This window comes from Paralichthys olivaceus, chromosome 11, assembly GCF_024713975.1.
Source record: "Paralichthys olivaceus isolate ysfri-2021 chromosome 11, ASM2471397v2, whole genome shotgun sequence".
NCBI classification, from domain to species: domain Eukaryota; kingdom Metazoa; phylum Chordata; class Actinopteri; order Pleuronectiformes; family Paralichthyidae; genus Paralichthys; species Paralichthys olivaceus.
Genome location: NC_091103.1, coordinates 22390124 through 22410147, shown reverse-complemented (window position 1 = coordinate 22410147; position 20024 = coordinate 22390124). Strand labels below are relative to the sequence as shown.

The following is a 20024-nucleotide window of genomic DNA, read 5'->3' as shown; positions in this document are numbered from 1 at the left end:
GTGTCATTTACTGTATGTATGTGACAATCCCAGCATCCACATACTTATCACCTGTTTATTCAAAATGTATTAATATTGAACTTGTCGTACAAATCGCACCAATTTGGCTCCTGAAAACACACATGCCAAATGTGAGTTAGATCAGATTAGAATTTGAGGCAAATTACATACATACATGATATTTATTCATATAAGGTACAATGCTATATTACAATAATGACTTCTTAGAAACAGAGGATTCCACCTCTATGATCACCAGTGACACCCTCATGTCACTAGATCTTTGAATTGTAATTAATACACTGCTGAGCGCATGCAGTTAAAACGTTTCTGTACAGTCTCCCACCATGACTTCAGTGGGACTCCCCACACATATTATCCCTCCTGTACGTTCCCCTTATCCATTTACCACAAAGCATTGCTGTCTCAAGTCTCTTGCTTCCTCTTTTCACCCCTCAATGCTTTTAATTGTCCTGATGACCTCAATCAAAAGACAATTACCAAAGGGAAGAGTAGCACAGGCAATTATAGTGTTCACCACAAGACTGCGCACACCTGAATGGAGCTAGCACCTGTCACAGAGGTAAAATTACATGTGCTGCCCGCAATGGCTGTCGTGACGAAAATGTGAGCATGAAGTATGTGCCTGAAATGGTTACGTGTCCTCAGAGAAGACAGACACTTCAAAGCCCAGCGAGCGAGGTGCTGTGGTTTGAAGTGGCATGCAGACACGAAGTTAGGTGGGAGAATTCAGGGCAAGCAGAGATCAGTTGGAAAAATAGGTTAAGAGGGACTGTAAGCACACAGCAATTTTTTTATTTCAACACGACTCTTCTAATAAGTAAGTGGAAAAGACCATGGAAATTCTCTGCAAGTTGCAGTCTGATGATTATGGATTGCTTGGATTGTGATTTCAGCGAAAATGAGGAACGTTGCATAAACCTATACCATTATGAACTGCACTGTCTTGTCATTGTTAAAATCCATCATTGTTTCATGACTCAATGCAGGGGCGCGGACTGAGGCTGGTGAAATGACATGTCATTTCCTGGACCGAAGGAGGGGTAAGCCACAAAAGTGTTTATCATCCCTGCAGCTATTGGGGATCATGAGAAGGGCAAACTGTTATTTTGGGGATTTATGACGACATCACAAATCCTTGACTCAATATAAAAAAATTTTGGAGACTAGGTAAAGTTAATGAAGAGGCATACTGTGATTCTTATTAACATATCATCATATTACGAATCCAAAAGCCAAGTCCACATGTACAACAACACTGTACCATTAAACTAAATACAAAAATGACCGTTCTTTACGCACTGTAGTGTTTTTGTTTGTTTGATTAATTTACACAGAGAAAGTAAATTGTGTCGTAAAAGCGATGAGGTAGATTTTTCTGAGGTTCTGCCCCCAAATAAAGTCATCAACTATTATCACTGTACTCTATAATAGGTTCTCAAACACGTTAGCTCGGACAGACAGATGCTGCGCTGTAGGATCTTGCTAGTTGGTCCTCCAGCATCCACAGAGACCTCAAACTGCATCTACATAAATCACCATTGCCTAATAATCTAAACATCATTTGAGCTGAAAGTCTTTATTGAAATAATTGCTACCTGAATAAATAGTTTGGATGCAATCTATCCAGAATGGACCCTGCCACTTGCTTGATGTCAGCATCATGGTATTGACTTAAATTCTCCCAATGACCCTGATGTGGTTCAGCTAACTGACGGATATTCAGAGAAGAGCATTTATTTTGTGTAAACGTCCAGTGTGTAAGATTGAGGTGAAAGGGAACTATTGGCAGAAATGTAATGTAGAATAATCCTCATGATGTTTTCAGTCATTTGTTTCATCTAAATTGTATGAATTGTAGTTTTCTTTACCCCAGAAAAGATCCTTTATATTTAAATACTTTATGTTTACATGGAGGGAGGTCCTCTCTACAGAGGCCGCCATGTTTTTTACATTAGTCCAGACTGGACAAACTAAACACCTTTTGAGTTTTTATGACAATTAAAGGCTACCACAGTTTCTTATTCATGTTAGGTGAGGGGTGTTCAGCTGCAACATGAAATTTCAACACTAGATATCACAAAATTCTACACACTGTACCTATAACCCCTGGTGTGTCAAAGCCTTGAAATATCACTCGTCCTCTCATAACATCAGAATATTCATCAGTCATCTCTGCCACTGAGTCTTTTAAGATAATTAAATTATATCTAGCTAGCAAGTTTATAAAAAATACAAAAAAAAAATCTATTTATTCTTAATGATGCATTGAACACTCACTCCTCTCTGTGGATTAATGTTGGATGCAACCTGAAGTGTGACGGCTACACCACAACTCACCATCATGATGTTGGCAAGTTGCATAGAAAATAACGTATATTGCAATTTGACCAGTGATCCAAATTCCAGATACTAGAAAAGGTAGGTTTCATACAGTATTTATATTAGATTAGATTAAACTTTATCGTCATTGCACATGTCACAAGTACAAAGCACACATTACATTGCTAAATGCATTACGAAAATATGATTCCCAAGTTTTTTTTCTGAGCTTTTCTTGCCAAACTTTAACGGTGTATGTGATGGACATTGGTTTGCAGAATGCCTTCAAAGTGAATGTCTGCTCTTTACTGTCAATGTAAGGTCAAGAATAGTAACAGCAGCCATAGCAGACAGCAGTATGTTAAGTTTCCAGGATAACAATAAGTGACATAATGGCACTGTTTCAAATGACAAGATTTAGTTTGAGTGTTGATTTCTACACTGTCAGCTTAACATCAATTTACATCTCTCCAGGATGTTTTCATAATAGAAGTATGAAATATGATATTTCTTCATAAGCAAGTAAACAGATCTGCTCTATACTTCTATTCAAAGTGCATTTACAAAAAAAAGTCCAATCAATAAACCTGAGATGAAAAGTTTCTTAGAATCTGAGTCATGCTGGTACACACAACCTACTCGATTTTGTTGTGGCAGGGCAATGTTTTGTATTTTCCTCTTATCTCCTCTTTAAAAGAACTAGATAAGGATTAGAGATTCTCACCAAATATCAAGGCTCGTTTTGTTATTGTAGATATTTGTCACAAAAAAAAACTTATTTTGTGCATGATGAACAGTAAAGCATGGAGGGTTTGCAAACATCTCTGCCACAGCACTTTGCTGTAAAACTGGCCAACTGTGAACAGCGTATTTCTCTTCAAAGCTGTCATTGGTCAAAAGTATAGACACCAGTTTTCAGAGATTACACGTCAGCCATTCTTTTGGCCAACACACACAGTTAATTAGCTGGACCTGATTACTACAATTAGAGCCTTGTGGTTTTATACCACTGTCAAGTTGCACTTTACATCCGTGCCTGAAGACTCAATATAATAAAATGGATTAAATGTATATTTCATAATTAGTGTAAGAATTATTTCTTGAGGTCACAGTGACTTTGAACTATGACAAAGAAAATCTCATCAGTTTACCCTTAAATCCACTTGTGCCAGATGTCGTGAAATTCCCTTCTGGCATTCACCAGAATGGGAAACCTGTTAGGTTACAGTGACCATGACCTTTTAATAACAAAATCTAATCAGTTCACTCCTGAGTCCAAGTGAAAGTTCTTGAGACATCGCGTTTTTCGAGAATGGGACAGACATACGTTCGGACTTTAGGTAAACCCCAAAAGATAAAGCCTCTGGGCAAAGCTGCATAAAAATAAACTGTCTGGATTGGTATTTGCTGACACTGCGTGACGATAAAAAGGCACTGGAACAACTGAACTTTCTAAAATGAAAAAATACCCACTACAGTGCTTAAAATACAATAATAGCAACATTGGAGGCTCAGCTTGGTGACAGTGGCACCTGAGAAAAAGGACACGTTGTTCCTCGGAGGATTCCTGTAGCAGAAAACAGAAAAGACAAAAACACCTGCCCTATATCTTTATCTATACTGTTCAAAAGAAGGTCATAAAAACTGTGTTGGCATATTCAAATAACTGTAACTGATCCAAATGTCACTTCATTTCTTCTAATAAATAATCACTAGTGGATCATAGATAATTCTAAATTAGATTTCCTGTCGGTGACATATATAGCAAAAAGAAGATCGTAGATGTGGAATGACGAGGGCACTTCGGTGAAAAAACCTTCAGTGTTGACAATGACACGTGTTTACTTCCAGCAACAACATAATCACCCACCCCTGGAGCTAATCAAGAAGACAACTTTATTGTGGTTCAGTGGTCCAAATGAGCAGGTGATTTGTTGGGAAGTGTTTTTCTTTTTAAAAATTCTTTAAACAGTCCTTATCATTTCAACCTCTTCAATTATCCCTTTTATTACCTCAGCCAAAGGGGGTCATGTTTTACTCCATATGCTTATAAGGATGATACAAATACAAATACTACTGGATGGATTCCTACCAAACTTGGTGGAGGGATGCGGTCGATGGTTAAGGGAAGAATTTCTCAAATCTGGGTGCAAATCCGGATCAGGGGGCGGATCCAGGAATTTTCACATTTTCACTGATTTCCAAGGGAATCATTTGTGGTTCTTGATATAATAATAAACCAATAAATAAACAAAAATAGATGGATGGATCGATAGATCGATCCTTGATTCCAAATTTGAAAATGGTTGTGTAACAGCAGCATGTCAAGGGTATTGCACATACAGTGAAGTATCGAAAAAAACAGATACGTAGAATAATAAACGTAATAATAAAATAAATATTTCTTAGAATAAAAAAAGCTAAAAATAGATGTTATAAACATAAATTGTACTAAAAACTGTACATACTCCATAAGTAAAAAATACACAATAAATTACTAGAATACACAGTAAAGTGCTAAATATAACAAGAGAATGAATAGGCATAAATGAGAATAAATACAAGAGATGACAAACTATGAACCACAGACAAAGTTGCAGTAGTTGTTTGCATTTAAAGACAAAGTAATGAGGTATCTATGAGTCTGCAGCTTAATTCCAGTTCCACAACTAATCAAAGAGCTCAGTTTCAAATATGTTTCTGATCACAATAAGCACGTTGCTTCTACTTTTAACAGTGGTAGGTTTTATAGCCTGACAGATGAATGTAGGTTAATGGTTTCCATTTAGGTTTTCCCAAAAAAATATATACCTCTATGTGCACGCTCACACACTTTTGTTAATTCAAAGACGTTCTCCTGGGAGGATGCACCACTCTGCTTTTCTATCGTTTGTCATTTATGAGTGGAGCATATTTCCCAAGGGACCTTTGAACATGTGACGCTTACTAGCTTCAGGAGGATAAACAGAGGGCTCGTCTTTTATTTATCTTTGTTTTTTAACTCAAATTGTAGCGTATTGTGAAAAAAAAACTATTGTGAGCTGAAAATGTATCGAACAGATTCAATTTACCTTGTTCAAGAAAGTGATAATATATTATTTCTTTGGCTTACTATGAAGAAAATAAACAGAAAATTCTAGTTTATCTAGTACATGTTAACATTTTGTGGTTATAGTTGATTTCATTGATTATATTCAGTTAAAATAAATATATGAGCTGAACACCGACAGACACTGATTCAAGTGATGTGTAACTAAAGCAATGGGGTAAATACGAGCAAAAGCTCCAGAGAAAAATTCAATCCCCAGAGTTTAAGTCTTTCCCAGAAGGACACATCACATCACCAATTCAACAATTACAACAAAACAAACTTACAAGCATCTGTCTACAGGCCCTCTCAGAAGTTCCTCAACAAATACTGTTTGTTAGTAGTTCTGAAATATCGGTTGTTTAAGAAAAAAAACCAGGACAACTTTGGTGATTTTACACATGAAACAATTTTTAATACACTTCTTATGTTTATTTTCTCTGCCAAGGAGGTTATGTTTTCACCCCTGTTAGTTTGTCTGTTGGATGTAAATGTTTCACATGGCGATAGGCTTTAATTCAGTTTGTCTTTCATCAACCTATCATTCTTCCACATAAAGATTACGATCTCATGATCTGCAATATTTTGTTTGCTTAGCTATAAGTCTTGGTTAATTTAAAAGGACTGATAGGCCTTTCTAGTCTAAATCTAGGTTTGACAGCCAATTCTTTTTTTGGTCCCTTAATAATAATAAAACATCCCACATGTATTATGTGAAAAGATAAATACCAGAAATAACATATAGCACTTGTTAGAGAGCAGATGTGTGAAGAAACTAGCGAGTGAAGGCTGCTGGAATTAATGGCTGACCCACTGTGATGTTGGTTTGCTGTTAATAGAAACTACAACATTAACACTTCCTGCACCTGCTTGGCAGTAAAAGTCAGCCTCTCTCCAGACTCTGCATGAAAACATGGCTGTGCTGTTTGTTGTTCTCAGCATTAGGCGCTGGATCGCATAATGAGGTATTTGTTGGTTAGACAAATACTGCACAAACATTACACCAACTCTTGCTTATATTTAATATTCACTGTTTTACCAAAACAATCTCGTCTGTTTGAGGATCAGGTGATGATACAGCTGCCCCTTCTCAAACTAAGATGCCTGAATATGTAGATCAGCCAGCTCAGCTCTTTTTAGCAGTTATGCATAGACAACCAAAGGGCAACCCACTTGTCTGGCGTGAAACTGCTCACACAGCAAAAGGCTCAAAATGAATGAACCTGAACAAATATTGTCGTGTTCCATTTCAACTTTAATTATCACTGCATGTTATCATCTATGCGTTTTAGCTTGCCGAGTGGGAGTGTTAGCGTGTCGCCTCAGAGACACAAAAAACATGTTGTGGCAGTGGTCAACCTCAGATAATGAAAGATAGCCCAGGGACACCTGATGGCTAAGTATTGACATACTGAACTGTGGTGTAGTGGACTTGGGCCCTAATCTTTCACAAAGCTGACTGCACCTTCCATAAAGGCTCTGTTTTTTTCGATCGGGGGGGGTTGGGCAGACAGGTCACACAATGAGTTAAATTTACTGGCTGGCTCGTGGGGCTATTTCTGCCCATGCTCAATAAAATGTTAAGCACTAATTTGTAAATTATGCAATGTAGCATGATGTGAATTACATTTTGCAGGTGCTTAACTTTTTGAGTTAAAGCCCTTTCTCACCACACCAATGAAATACATTTACAGTGCTCCAGTCTGCCAGAGGACACAGTCCCTGACAGCATCTGGTTATTTTAAGGTCTTGGACCATTTCTTTCCTTGGAGAATATACATGAATTAATCAATTCATTCTGACCTTAAAACAATGACAAAACACTGCTTCACTACAGGCACAGACTAAATAACCCATCAATTCATAAATATCCCTCTTTAATATTCATCAGTGTTGACTAAACTCACCTTTTTGCACAAAGACACCTTCTCAAAAGAGTTTGTGTTTGAGTCCCTCACAAACGTATGAGCGACACATTTTACAGACCACATTTACATACACACCATCGCTATGTGTTACTCTTCATAGTTTTGCAGAATAACAACGCTGATCATCCTCGGCTGCTGCACACACACACACACACACCTACATTCTGAGGACCTGGAGCTGAGCACTTCAATTTGTCCATGTTCACAGGAAACAGCAGAACACGGGTTCTGCGTGTCACACAATTATGTTTTAAATGAGCTCGGCTAAAAAATTGAGATTTAATGAGGATGTGATCGGGCACATAAGGGGACTGTCTCAGAGTTCATTGTTGGAGCTGGACAGCTCAGGTCAGCCCAGTTAAGAAGCACTTGTGCATGAATGTTACACTGACTTTTACTATTATGATCTGAATCCAGACAACGGTAATGATGTTGTATTCTGTAGAAGAAGAAGTAGTACATGATAAGAGAGAACATATCATGGCTCATGTAGATACCTGGGATGCAAAACTCTGTGATAATGTCTGCAAATGATAAAACATCAGAGCTATCAGTGTCTGTACCTGAGGTTGTTTCTTCAAGTACACCCACAGTTAGAAATAAATGAGAACTTATTACATAGCAACACTTTTCAGCTACTCAAACACATCAAACTCTCTGCAGGAAATTATAGGTTGTTTACAACACATCTGAATAGGACATGTTTACCGCTCTATTATTAACATGCTGATGTTATATACCCCCACTTATCAGTCCATTTAATAATGAAATAGCATTGGTGCAAAGTGACGTACCCTCTGGTGGCTTACTGAGCGCACAGAGAGAAGAGAAGGGAAAAGCAGAAATGTACTTTTAGAAATTATTTTCTAAAAGTCTTCCTTTGATGGTAGAATCTCTGTGAATTAACCAAGATGCTTTTAGTCCTGATTAAAATTCATGTTTTGGATTATGCCGATATCTAACTGAATGCAGGCAATTATGGTAAGAAGCATTATGAAGAGCACACCAACTATTAGATTTGTGGTGGAGGAGAGGTTGCATCTCACCCGAACAATATTGTGCTGTGCAAATCAAGGTGTACGAGTTGCTATGGTAACTATAATATGACCCATAGAATAAGAGGGAGTAGTAAAGGCGTTTTTTGGAAGAGCCTGCGGTCGTCCTCCATCCCCTAAAATACTGTGTGGTCAGTGTTGAACGGCTGAAAAGTGGAACACAGCAGCCTGTGAAATTTCTATTCCCAGTGCAGTTCTGTGATGTCCCACGGTGCATGTGTGGCAGTGATTTATATATATACTGTAGAGCTAATTCTCCATTTATCTGAGTGGGATCTCCACTGTTTGGTCCCTGAGTGATCAATTACTTTGATCTATTCTATGGAGAATACAGAGATGCTACTTTGACATTAGCAACCAAATTAGGGACGTCCATCGTAAATAATTTCTTACACGATCATTAGTTGAGGTAAACAAATTGCAAAATAATTTGATTATGGTGCACTGATAAAATTCAATGCATCTTAGTCCTTTAGTATGATATTCAAAAAGTGGTTTTCAATCATTCAAAATGCATTAAGAGAAAACATAAGAACAACTGAATCACGAAAGAATTAAACATTTCGACAGAACGACAGCTCATGAGTATTTGGATTAGAGAAACTTTAAAACACTCATTAAAAAGCAACAGATTGTGCAATGAGGATGAGTGAATTAGGTTAAGTTTGTCACTTAAAATACTATCTCTCTATATATTTAAATATGTTTGGGCTGCTAGCATACAGTGGAACATCAGAGACATTAACATAATGTCCCAGAAAACAAAGCCCGACATTCTTCAGCTGCTCCTGTAATATGCAATAAAAGCTGCACTGGGATATTTAGAAAGCACCTTTGTTTTCATTTTACCTGTTCAAATGAATAGAGTGAATCTCACATCTACTGTGATAACCAATCTAGGTTTAATTCTTCCAGCAGCTGATTATTTGAAATTTAAATAAATCAATATGTGATGATTTAAATTTTAAATCATCATAGATTCAATAAGTCGTGGCTAGGTATGACATTTAAACCCACATCCATTCGTTAGCAACCACCAATATTTTCTAATAAGATAAACAACTGTGTTTACAAATTAGGACGAATCACATTTCAAGTGAAATAAATGGAATAAAACCACAAGTAGTTGTTATTCAAAGCCCTTTTTTTAAATTTTCCTACCATACAAATGACTAATTGCTGAATGGATGATATGTGAAACATAACACATAAATATGCTGTGGAGATGTACAATCATGGTCAATTTATAGTAAGTAGAACACAACACACACAAAAAACCAAACTGTCCCCAGAACCATTAGCGATGGTTCTATCTTCTCCCTTTGAAAGACAACTAATTAAACTAACTAGCTGGAGTAGATTCATGTTCCTCCTCCACACCACCATCCCCTTTGTTTGCAGCAGATGTTAGAACTGGCTGATTAATTACTCCAGTCGCTGACCAGTTGGAAGCTGGTCATCAAAGGCTCAGAGGAGAATTATGCTAAATCATAAAAAGCACAGCAACGCTGCACATACAAATGTCTTTTTCTTGTTTTTTAATAGTATAATATTATTCCTTTTTTTTCCCAGGACCACTTGCTAAATCACTACATTCATAATACCACCCACAGGAAGCTGACAGCTGAAATTGTGTAAAAACCAAACATCAGCATTCACCACACAATGAAAGCTTTGAATAAAAGCTTCACAGAGCAGCTTTCGTCCTTTTCTTTCCTTTAAAAAGCATTAGTGCTTCTGTCTTATGCCGAGGCTTAATGAAGCCTCACATCATCGCTATATCTGGAGGAACCTTTTACTGGTATTAGGTCCCACATTTGTGAAAGCATACAATGTATATAAATATATACTGTATGTATGTATGTGTGTAGTTTTCAGCTTATTATTGCCGATTCATATCCAAGTTCCCTTTGTAGAAACGTATTGATTCAAAATTGTCATCAGAAAGTCAGAGTTAAAGAAATGATATCATTAAACATCAGCCATTATCCATACTTCTATGTTATAGCATAACTGTACAATATTGAGGAAATGACATTACATCTACTACTACACTTGAGTGGAATAAATTCAGTGCTTTGTCACACGAGAATGAACAGGGAGGTACAGCACAGAGACAGCAAAGCAGAGTCAGCCCTGTTAGTTGTATTTTGACAGTTACCTCCATACACATTTCATCTCTCGGGAGAAAGGAGGCATGAGAGTGGAACGCGGCGAGTCATCATGAGCCGGCAGGATGCATGACTTAGTACTGTAAGAAAGGTGACCCTAAAACACCTCCTCCTCCTCTTCTCTATGTACAACATCTCTGCCTTCTGTTCAAAAATGTCCACTGGGCTGCAAGTCCTGTGAGGCTGCACCAGAGTGGACACTGAGAATGGCTTAACTAAAGGAATTGGTTGAGATGGATTTTTTTGTCCCTCTGTGTAAATGACAATCTCTCCCATTAACCAGATCAAATCTTATGTTGGGTGCTCCCACACTTTCTTATATACTGCAAAGTGAGAGAGTAACATATAAATTGGAAAAAAGAAAGGTGGTTGTTATTACACAAAAACAAAATATCCCAGATACAGTTGCTGACATGCTGCGTTCAATGTAATTTGGAGACAGAGTCTGGGCAGTGGTCCCACCAATACACACATCGCTTGACCAATTCTGAGTCAGCGGTCAATTAAGATTATTCGTTCATATTATACTTCCTCAAATCACAGAAATCATCAACAAAAATTGGAAAGGTACAGTGTGTACAATTTAGTGACATCCAGTGGTGAGGTTGCATGTTGCAGCTGAATACCTCAAAAGGTGTTTGGTTTTTCCAGTTTGGGAAAGACATGGCGGCCTCCATAGAGAGGATCCACTCCCCAAGTAAATATAAAGTATTTAAATATAAAGGGTTAATTCTAGGGTAAAGAAAACAACAAGTTGTACAATTTAGATGAAACTCCCTTGAGTGAATGAATTAGGTACCAGAATGTATTTTGATTCAGGGCATATTTTTTCAATAGCAAAGCAGACTGTTAACCAACAAGACATTTTCTTTCTTTAGGGTTGAAGATCAAAATGTAAAGAGGTAGTTCGACAAAGTCAGGAAAAAAAACTAATGTTAGACGGAAATTCATTGATATCCCGAAGTGTCTTTGCTTTTCTCTCAACACTGCTGATGTTTGCCCAGAGTTACTCTCTATGTTTGACTTATTTAGCACAGAAATGTAGAGAAATGTTTGCAAAGAAAGGGTCGGAGCCCGGATGAATTTTAAGCAGGGTAAAAAAAGTGCCCTTAACTAATTCTTTGGGGGATCCATGGCCTGTTTGAGGGCACGAGAAACAGACCTCGAGTGAAACTCTCTTACTGCTGCAGTGAAAAAAAGGAAAAACAACAGAGTAGAATAGATCTACTGGTCTTAGATCAGGAGACAAAACAAACTGCTGCTATGGGTTCAACTAAAGTTTATCCACAAACCATGCATGTCACTTTTCGCTCCCATTCATTGTCTGCTGAGCATTGTACCATTTAACTCAAAAATTAAACTCGCCTCGAGACGAGTCCAAATTTTTGACTTTCTCGAAGCTGAAGGTCAAAGTGCATTAATAACTTAAGATAATCTTTAATTTTGTACTATCAGCACGATGCAGATATAGCCTAAGACCCTATTGGCTGTATTTTAGTCCCCTTAAACCGCACAGACCTGTTTTTTTACACCTTCATCTCACTAATCTGTTGAAAGCATGAGAGTGTTAGACGTTTGGAAGATAAAAAAAAAATCAAAGACTGTTGTGCTTCATCATGGCCCTGGTAGATAAGGCCTTATACTGTCACATAAAATCAGGGGCTGCCTACTGAAAAACACTCTGTCCTCAGGCTATTTCCCACCATCACCACCACTTGCTCCATACCATCTCCAAACACCACCAATTTCAACACATCAGTAAGGTGACCAAAGAAGAATTCCTTTGTGTAAAGTGTGCTACACTTTGGATTTTTATATAACACGGTAAAGGTTTCCCCATCAAATGTTAAATCGTATGTTAAAAAACATAATAAGCAAATATTTTAATGATGTGGATTTCATAATGCCTTCGGATTACAAATTAGTAAATTATGTTGAGATCTAATTGTCAAAAACAAAGTGTTTTCTTCTGTTTTTTTTTGTTTGAACAATATCCTCTTTGCTGCCTTGTTCCAAACATGCAATTAATAACCTTTAACATTCTCAGTGCGTCTTGCGTTTAAGCGTTGGCATAGAGGACGCCTGCAGGTATCTGTGGATGACATGCGTAAAGTTAACACAATGAGGACATCAGAAAGACAAGCACATTAAGGGGGCTGCGAAATTAACCAACCTGGGGCTGTGGGATATATATTAGCTGAACAAAGCAAGTTATTCCAGACATTTGGATCAGTTGATAACCAACAGAGCAAATGTTCCAATAATCGAGAGAGGGAAAGAGCCACATGCTGATGCTGTCGTTTCACACGCAGCTTGCCGTACACATACACCATGATACAAGGTTCAATTGTGAAATCATGTATCTGCATCCAAAGAGCTGCATCAGAGACAAATACAAAATGGGTGCATAATCAAACTAACATGCTTTAGCATGACAAAATCACTTTGGCTAAGATTTTCTGTTTGACTCATTGGCCATCAAATCCAAGCCATTCATAATTCTGACAAGTGGAGGGGGGTGCTGAAAGTCACTCTTTCTAACACAGATGATTCCAAGCAATTACATGAATTAAGTTGTCAGATGGGTCCCGGGGGACGTTTGTCTTCCAGGCGGCACAAGACCAGTGGCTCTCCCTTACAAACAAAGCGCTGGACAGGAATGCAGCCACTGTCGAGATTACCAACATTTCCTAACGAGAATTTCTTTAATTTGACAAATGCATGTCGTGTCAGATCTCAGTGGGGACAGATGCCCCAGACCCACATTATATGAACAAAACTACAGTCTGTCCTTTCTCTGGACACTGAAGACATGTTTACAGATTTCAGAATGCCCCAACACTTCCTAGCTTCACCTTAGTCACTCTATAGTAATATTAACATGGTATTCTATGACATATACTAAGTTCTGTATAGTGTTCAGGGACATGAGTATATGAAGTATGTTCTGCAAGACAATCCTTTACCCTTTGCACTTTATTAGTCTCAGATTTGCCAGAGAAAATAGGCCTCCCCTGGGTGATATTGTCCTGGTAAGACAGTTTCTATCTCCAGCCTCCCTGCTGTCACTACTGTTATGCATTTCCTCCTAGCGTCCCAAGGGCTAGCCTTCACTAGGGTTGTCATTTTCAATTAGCTATACCCTCAACGCATATCTGTTGGCCCGTGTCAATAATCACTTTATTTAAGATGATGGGACAGCTGCAACTTCTAGACATATTCCATTTCCATCGACTAAATTACATTCCATCTCGCACCTGTCCCCCCCATGTGGATTTACAAACGTTTAAAGCATGTATAGCAAGCAAATAATTGATTTACATTTGATAAGGATAAGGGTAACCTCCACTCTGTGCCAAGTGAAACAGGCACAGCTGTTCGTTCCCTCCGTCTATTCCCCCGATATGCAAGTGAAGCTCTTCTGATTAGGACTGTGTCTGACTGTGACTATACATTTCTCGTTGAACTCAACCACTATCAGATGGTATCAGGAAATTAAACCAAGCGGAGTGGTGGAGTGGTCTGATATTACAATTGTTTTAGCACATTAGGTCTCATGAAATATATATCTACATTAACATTATGGCAAATGATAGCCCATTTGAAATCACAAGCATAAATTATAGTTCGGCTTCCATCAGTGAGTCTTAATTACTGCTGTAACAGAAAAGCATGGCAGCATTAGACCATAATGTATGTAACATGATTTTTACACTGATTCAGAGCAAATGAGATTAAATATGTATCGTTACCTTCAATTTAGGCCAACATTCATATATTTTTGATAAAATTGTGGCCTCCATCTCTGTCAAATCTGACACAAGTCAAACACAAATTACCTTTGTACATATGTAGAGCCTCTCTCATGGAGTACAACAACAGAAAAGCCATGACATTAAAACATGTAAAACATACCTGACATAACAAGCCAAGCACAAGCCAAGCACAACACACAATAATAAAACACAACTCAGACATTGCTATGGACACCACTGGTTACAGCAATGTATGCAAAGAATCAATTCAAGTTGAGGACAGTTTCTGGTCTAACTGTGAAATCATCCAATGACTTCAAAAAAGTCCAGAGGGATGTTTAAAAAAATTGAAGCATGGGTGATTTTGCTGAATTGGCCAGAACTGCTTTACATCAAAGCAAAATTGAATATCGATCGTGTCCATGTTGAAAACAATGTCGAACAAGAGCTCAGAACATGTGACTCTAAAGCCTTGAGAGAATATGAATGAAATTGCACTTAAATCAAAAAAGGACTGAGTGGACAACTTTGCCAGAACCAGAACCAGACGCTCGCATCACAAAACAATTTGGAGCCTTGTGATGCATGAATACAGGAAATGATTACTGCATTTATTCTTTTTTAACTTCAAAGACACATGCTGCAGTTACACATCTGAGGCTGTGCACATCAGTAATATTTCCATCACCAGGAAGCAGACAACGCATTCGTTTCTGCAAGTTTTATGGTTTAAATCTTCTTCTATTGCAGTGACACAATGAATAACTTTGAATCCGACTCCGAACGGACCTGCTTTAAAAATGGAGAGGCAGCAGAGGATTTACTGACATGCAGGAACATGTGTTTAAAGGTTACTTTATTCTGTCCACCAACACTTTGCTAATTGCTGTCAGCAAAAGGATATAACAAACTTCAGGAAAAAGAAAACATTGCAGAGCTATCCCTAATTGAGTATAGCTTAATATGTCTACCCTTTGCTGCCTGTGCATCCTCCCAGCAAAAGAAGAAGCCAGATCAATAAGATCAAACTAAAGATTCAGTCACCAGCACAGTCAGATGATAGTCACACACATTATAAACTGAAGCCGAGACACTAAATTAGAGTTTGGGTAATTTGCACATTCCTGATTAGATAATTCCTGTGGGTGCACTTGTGCAGTTGGATGTTGTGTTAGAAGAAGCCTCCAGCTCTGCTAAACCTACAGATACACTCCTGAAAAACAAAAAGAGGACCTGCCTCTGCCCTTGAGCTTTTTACCCCAAACATTTTTTTTTAATATATCTCCCTGTAAGCTGCTATCAAAAGGCAGACAGACCTCAAACCCACTTCAAACATTTCAAAGAGCCAGATGTGGAGGGGGGTTCACCTTTCATTTGAATAACTGGAAATATTATTCCACCTTATAATAAAGACACGATCAGATGAAATGGTTTTGAGCATCTTGACACATCCACATCTCCCACAGGTTTAATTATGGCTCCATTCACACACAGAGAAGTTATTCAATCCAGATGTGGTGAAACGTCTCCATCTAAAACTATCCAGCGTCTTTCAGGTGTTTTTTTTTAATCAAGATTCACATCTGGAGCATTAATCCTTAAACAACTTGATACCTCGTGCAGCTGGAGCTACTATACAAACCGATATTGAACACATATATGAAGTAGTTCACTCACAGAAACGCAGATGAAGTCGTCACTTTCCACCTCTTTATCCTCCCGGGTGTCAGCGGGCTGTGGTGACCGCCGACGCGTCTCTGCCTCCCGGACCCACACGGCGGAGCGGCGGCGGTGAGAGAGACGAATATCCAGTGAAGTGATTCTGTCTCCTCCGCGTTACCCGGTGAACCAGCGCGTCCAGTACATCCTCGAGTCAACAGTGGAATAAAACACGAAAAAAACAGCTTTCTCCGCCTCCCGAGCTCTCCAGCCTTCTCCGCCCGCTCCAGGGAGCTGTGTGCCGGAGCTGTGCGTCGCGCAGGGCGGATGTTCGCTCCGCTCAGTCAGCGGGCTCAGGCTCTCTCTCTCTGCGGCGGAGCGTCCTCCCTCACCGCTGCTGAGGGGGAGAGAAGGTGGCCCCATGTTAGTGAGGAGCGTCACAGTTTATGACACCGTGCGTTTATTTGTAAGTTATGCCCTCAATAACAATGGAGAAGTATTGGGCTAAAGTTGGTTGATTGTACGGAGAAATAATAAAAGATGCACCTGGGCACATAAAGAGCTTTTCTCTGTTAAAGGTCCAGTGGGTAAGATTGAGGTGAAAGGGTTCTATTGGCAGAAATTGAATATAAATCAATCTTACAAATGTTTTCTCTAGTGTGTTTCATCTAAATTGTACTAATTGTTGTTATATTCACTCTAGAATGGTCCCTTTGTATTTAAATGCTTTATATTTACATCAGGAGTGGGTCCTCTCTATGGAGGCCACCATGGGGTTTTTTTACAGTACACCATACTGGACAGACTTTTTAACTTGCATTTTAGAATATAGGACAAGATGGTGACTGTCCCTTGTACATTTGAAGGTCTTCTGCACAATAAGTTACCAACTGCCAGTAGATGTTAGCAGGTGTTAGCTTCCGTTAATGGATGTTAGGGTCATATAACCTCAATCGTACACCTAAGCATCATCAGGTGTTTGGCCTCATCAGGCCATGTTGGGAATTTCAACTCGGGAGGTTGGAGGAACCTCATCAATCCCGACTTCGAAAACCAATATCAACCTTAATGAAAGCTATAGGGTTTTTTTACTGTTTATTACCACTTCTGTCATTAAATGTATGTAGAATTTAGTGACATCTAGTGGTGAAGTTGCATGAAAACAACAATTTAGTTGAAACACACCGGTGAAATCATGACTAGGATTATTTTACAGTCCATTTCTGTAAATAGATTCCTTTCAAAAAATATCTTACACGCTGGACCTTTAAACTCTTTCAAACTAAAACTTCATGAAGAGACAGCTATAATTTTGGACTGTGACCACTGAAGGGCACTGAAAAAGGATTTGTATATAATTTTCTAGTTTAAAGTAGAACATTTGTTTTGAACTTTTTATGAAAGTTTCAGAATTCTTCAATCAGTGTGTTCCATTTTTCCATTAAATAGCAGTTGAGCAAATAAATGTTTCTTGTTGTGATGATGATGGGTCGGACTTCACTTCCTTTTTGACAGGACAAGTGTTGTGCTGATAGTCACTACTGGTTGCAGATCTGTTCTACCTCACTAATCAATACACCACTTTGAGCTATAAAATCAGATTGACGGGGTCTGTTGATGGAAAAGCTTCTTCAATGTTTGTCAAAATCTTTTTACCTGTGGTTTTTTTCCCATGACAGAAACTCTTAGGGCCACTATGTGACATAGATGGTGAAATAAAGAGGAAGCACAAACATTAAAAGAAAAAGCTGAAATGTTTTATGTCAATTAAATCAATCAAGGAGTGAAGATAAAATGTCCAAATCCAGCCATTGTTTATTTTATGAGCTAAAGAATATATATTTTATTTATTAGTTACAATTGGATTTGTACAATCAAAAGAAATTAAAAAGTGTTTTTTTTTTTTGCCATGCAGCAGCTTCACCGCCCTCTTAACAGACCACTAATGGTACTAGACTGGAGAGTATAGATTAGTTCCTTCTGTTTCACGTATCTGTTGCATAGCTCATATTGCCACCCTCTGCTGTGAGTGTTTGACTGACAATATGGAGCTAACGGCCTATCTCTATCCCCCATCATTAATTAAACAGGACCCATGGCTGAGTGCTCTTCCTATTGCACAATTGATCCATTCCAAAGCTTGTAGCTCTTATCAGCTCTTAGATGCCATCTTTTGAAAAGCAGCATTTTAAAGATCCTTTTTACAACTTTGCTTCTTGGCATTGATATGGTGTGGAGAGCTTTGCTTATAGTATACACGCTGAAATGTATTTCAGAGGATATTGTTATTTCTCATGGTCTGTTACCTTAAGCTAAGTAGTTTTTAGGCTGTACTTCCCAGCACTGAATAATGGTTTAGGTACAGGGCATATGGAATATTTGTCTTGCACTTTAAAACTTGCAGGGCAGTTAACCGTTCAGTGTTTTTGTTTCACTTCAGTGAATATACTTTATACCCTTCTCTGATTGCTAATGCTGTGTCATCCATTTTGCACAGAAGTCCCCATTTTACATGTGCAAACATAGCAAAAAAAATGGTCTGCCTTTAACCTACAGTAATATACTTTAATTTAAACCCTTTATAATGTGGAAAAACACAATTTGGATTAAAGAGATGGATTTCTGTCAGAGCTTCATGCGGCCAATTCATCTTGTGGGTCCCTGCAAATAAGATATGTAAGGTGTAATTAAACTAAAGATAAACCTGAAACATGCCCACGAAAACCACAGCAGCTAATCACAGGAATTTGTTAACAGGGCAATGTTAACAAGATGGCAGGTGTGTGCACGCTGCAGTATTTAAAACACACTGCCATATTCCCTGTGAGACTACACTGGATTTGTTTTTTTTTGAAGTACACTGACATTAATACCTGGGTGCATTAAATAATAATAGCACAAAAAGTTACATTGCAATAGCTGCAACAACTAATTTCCAGTTCATTCAAACCACTGCACCAACTTAAAGATTCTGACATTCTGGCACAAGACAGACGTATTATGAGCTTTCATGCTGATATTAATATATGGTACCACTTTTCATTCTTAATGGACACTTGCACTTTTAACAAACTGTAAACACATCATTTTCATTGGAAACACAATTACAGCTGAGAGGAGGATATAGAAATGAAAGCCTCAGCGAGTTAGTGTTTTTACTCTGCCACTGATGCTAAATAAAAGTGTCACACCCGACATAGAAATTGACAACATGTTGTTGGGCGTAAGAAGACAGCAGTCGAATATAATTAGAGAGGTGGCGCCCTGCTGCAAGAAGAGGATTAGAAATTAGGGCCTGACAACAAGTGGCAAGTGGTGACATGACAGGATGCAAGACTTTCTGAACTTTCAAGCCAAACTTTATGTGGTTTTGTTGCATTATAAATAGTGGCTAGCAGAAGAAAAGCACCAAAAAACAAATTTCCTCCCTGTCAAGGACCTAAGTTGCTGTGTGACATAGGTGTGTAGAAAGTTGTGGAGCTGGATTCCTGAATGGTGCTGTGTCAGAATGAAATTGTTCTTTTACAATTTAGATGCAAGTAAATCCAGACTAACTGTGGTGGAAACAATCAGACCCTTGAGTTACTGTAGATAACAGTAACTACCCCACCAGCATCACTGGAACACATCAATGATCAAACCTGCTCTTCACAGAATCTTTCAGTCTGACTCTCCTTTTCTGCCAGTGTAAGAATTAACATTTTCACACTTCTAACAAAGCAAGTCTCTGACATATGCAGTTTGCAAGGTGGTGTGTGTGTGTGTGTGTGTTATGTTGCAGCTGCCTGAATCCTAATTTCCCAAGAAAAGGCTAAGGAGAAGGCAATCCTTGGCTTTTGAGCTAACAAAGCACTATTCACGAACAAAACGTCTTAATTTATCTTCATTACACACTCTGAGAGCTGTGTTGTGCTACGCTGCTTTCCACTTCACTACCGCTCGGACTGCTGCGCCAACTTCTGGTTCAGTCTGATAAAATGTTTGTCTGCATACAACACACATTTGTGCATTATTTTATTAGTTTA

The 20024-nt window shown here is 38.4% G+C and overlaps 1 protein-coding gene across 2 annotated transcripts in view; it reads right to left on the bottom strand.

Moving 5' to 3' along the window:
• The window catches only part of cntn5 (contactin 5), a 102057-nt gene extending 85604 nt beyond the window's left edge, over positions 1 to 16453 (bottom strand). For both annotated transcript variants that reach the window (XM_020087986.2, XM_020087987.2), the window contains exon 1: positions 16018 to 16453. The gene's annotated coding sequence lies outside the window, so the exon portion shown is untranslated. The remainder of the gene's footprint in view (positions 1 to 16017) is intronic.
• Positions 16454 to 20024: the final 3571 nt, after the last annotated feature.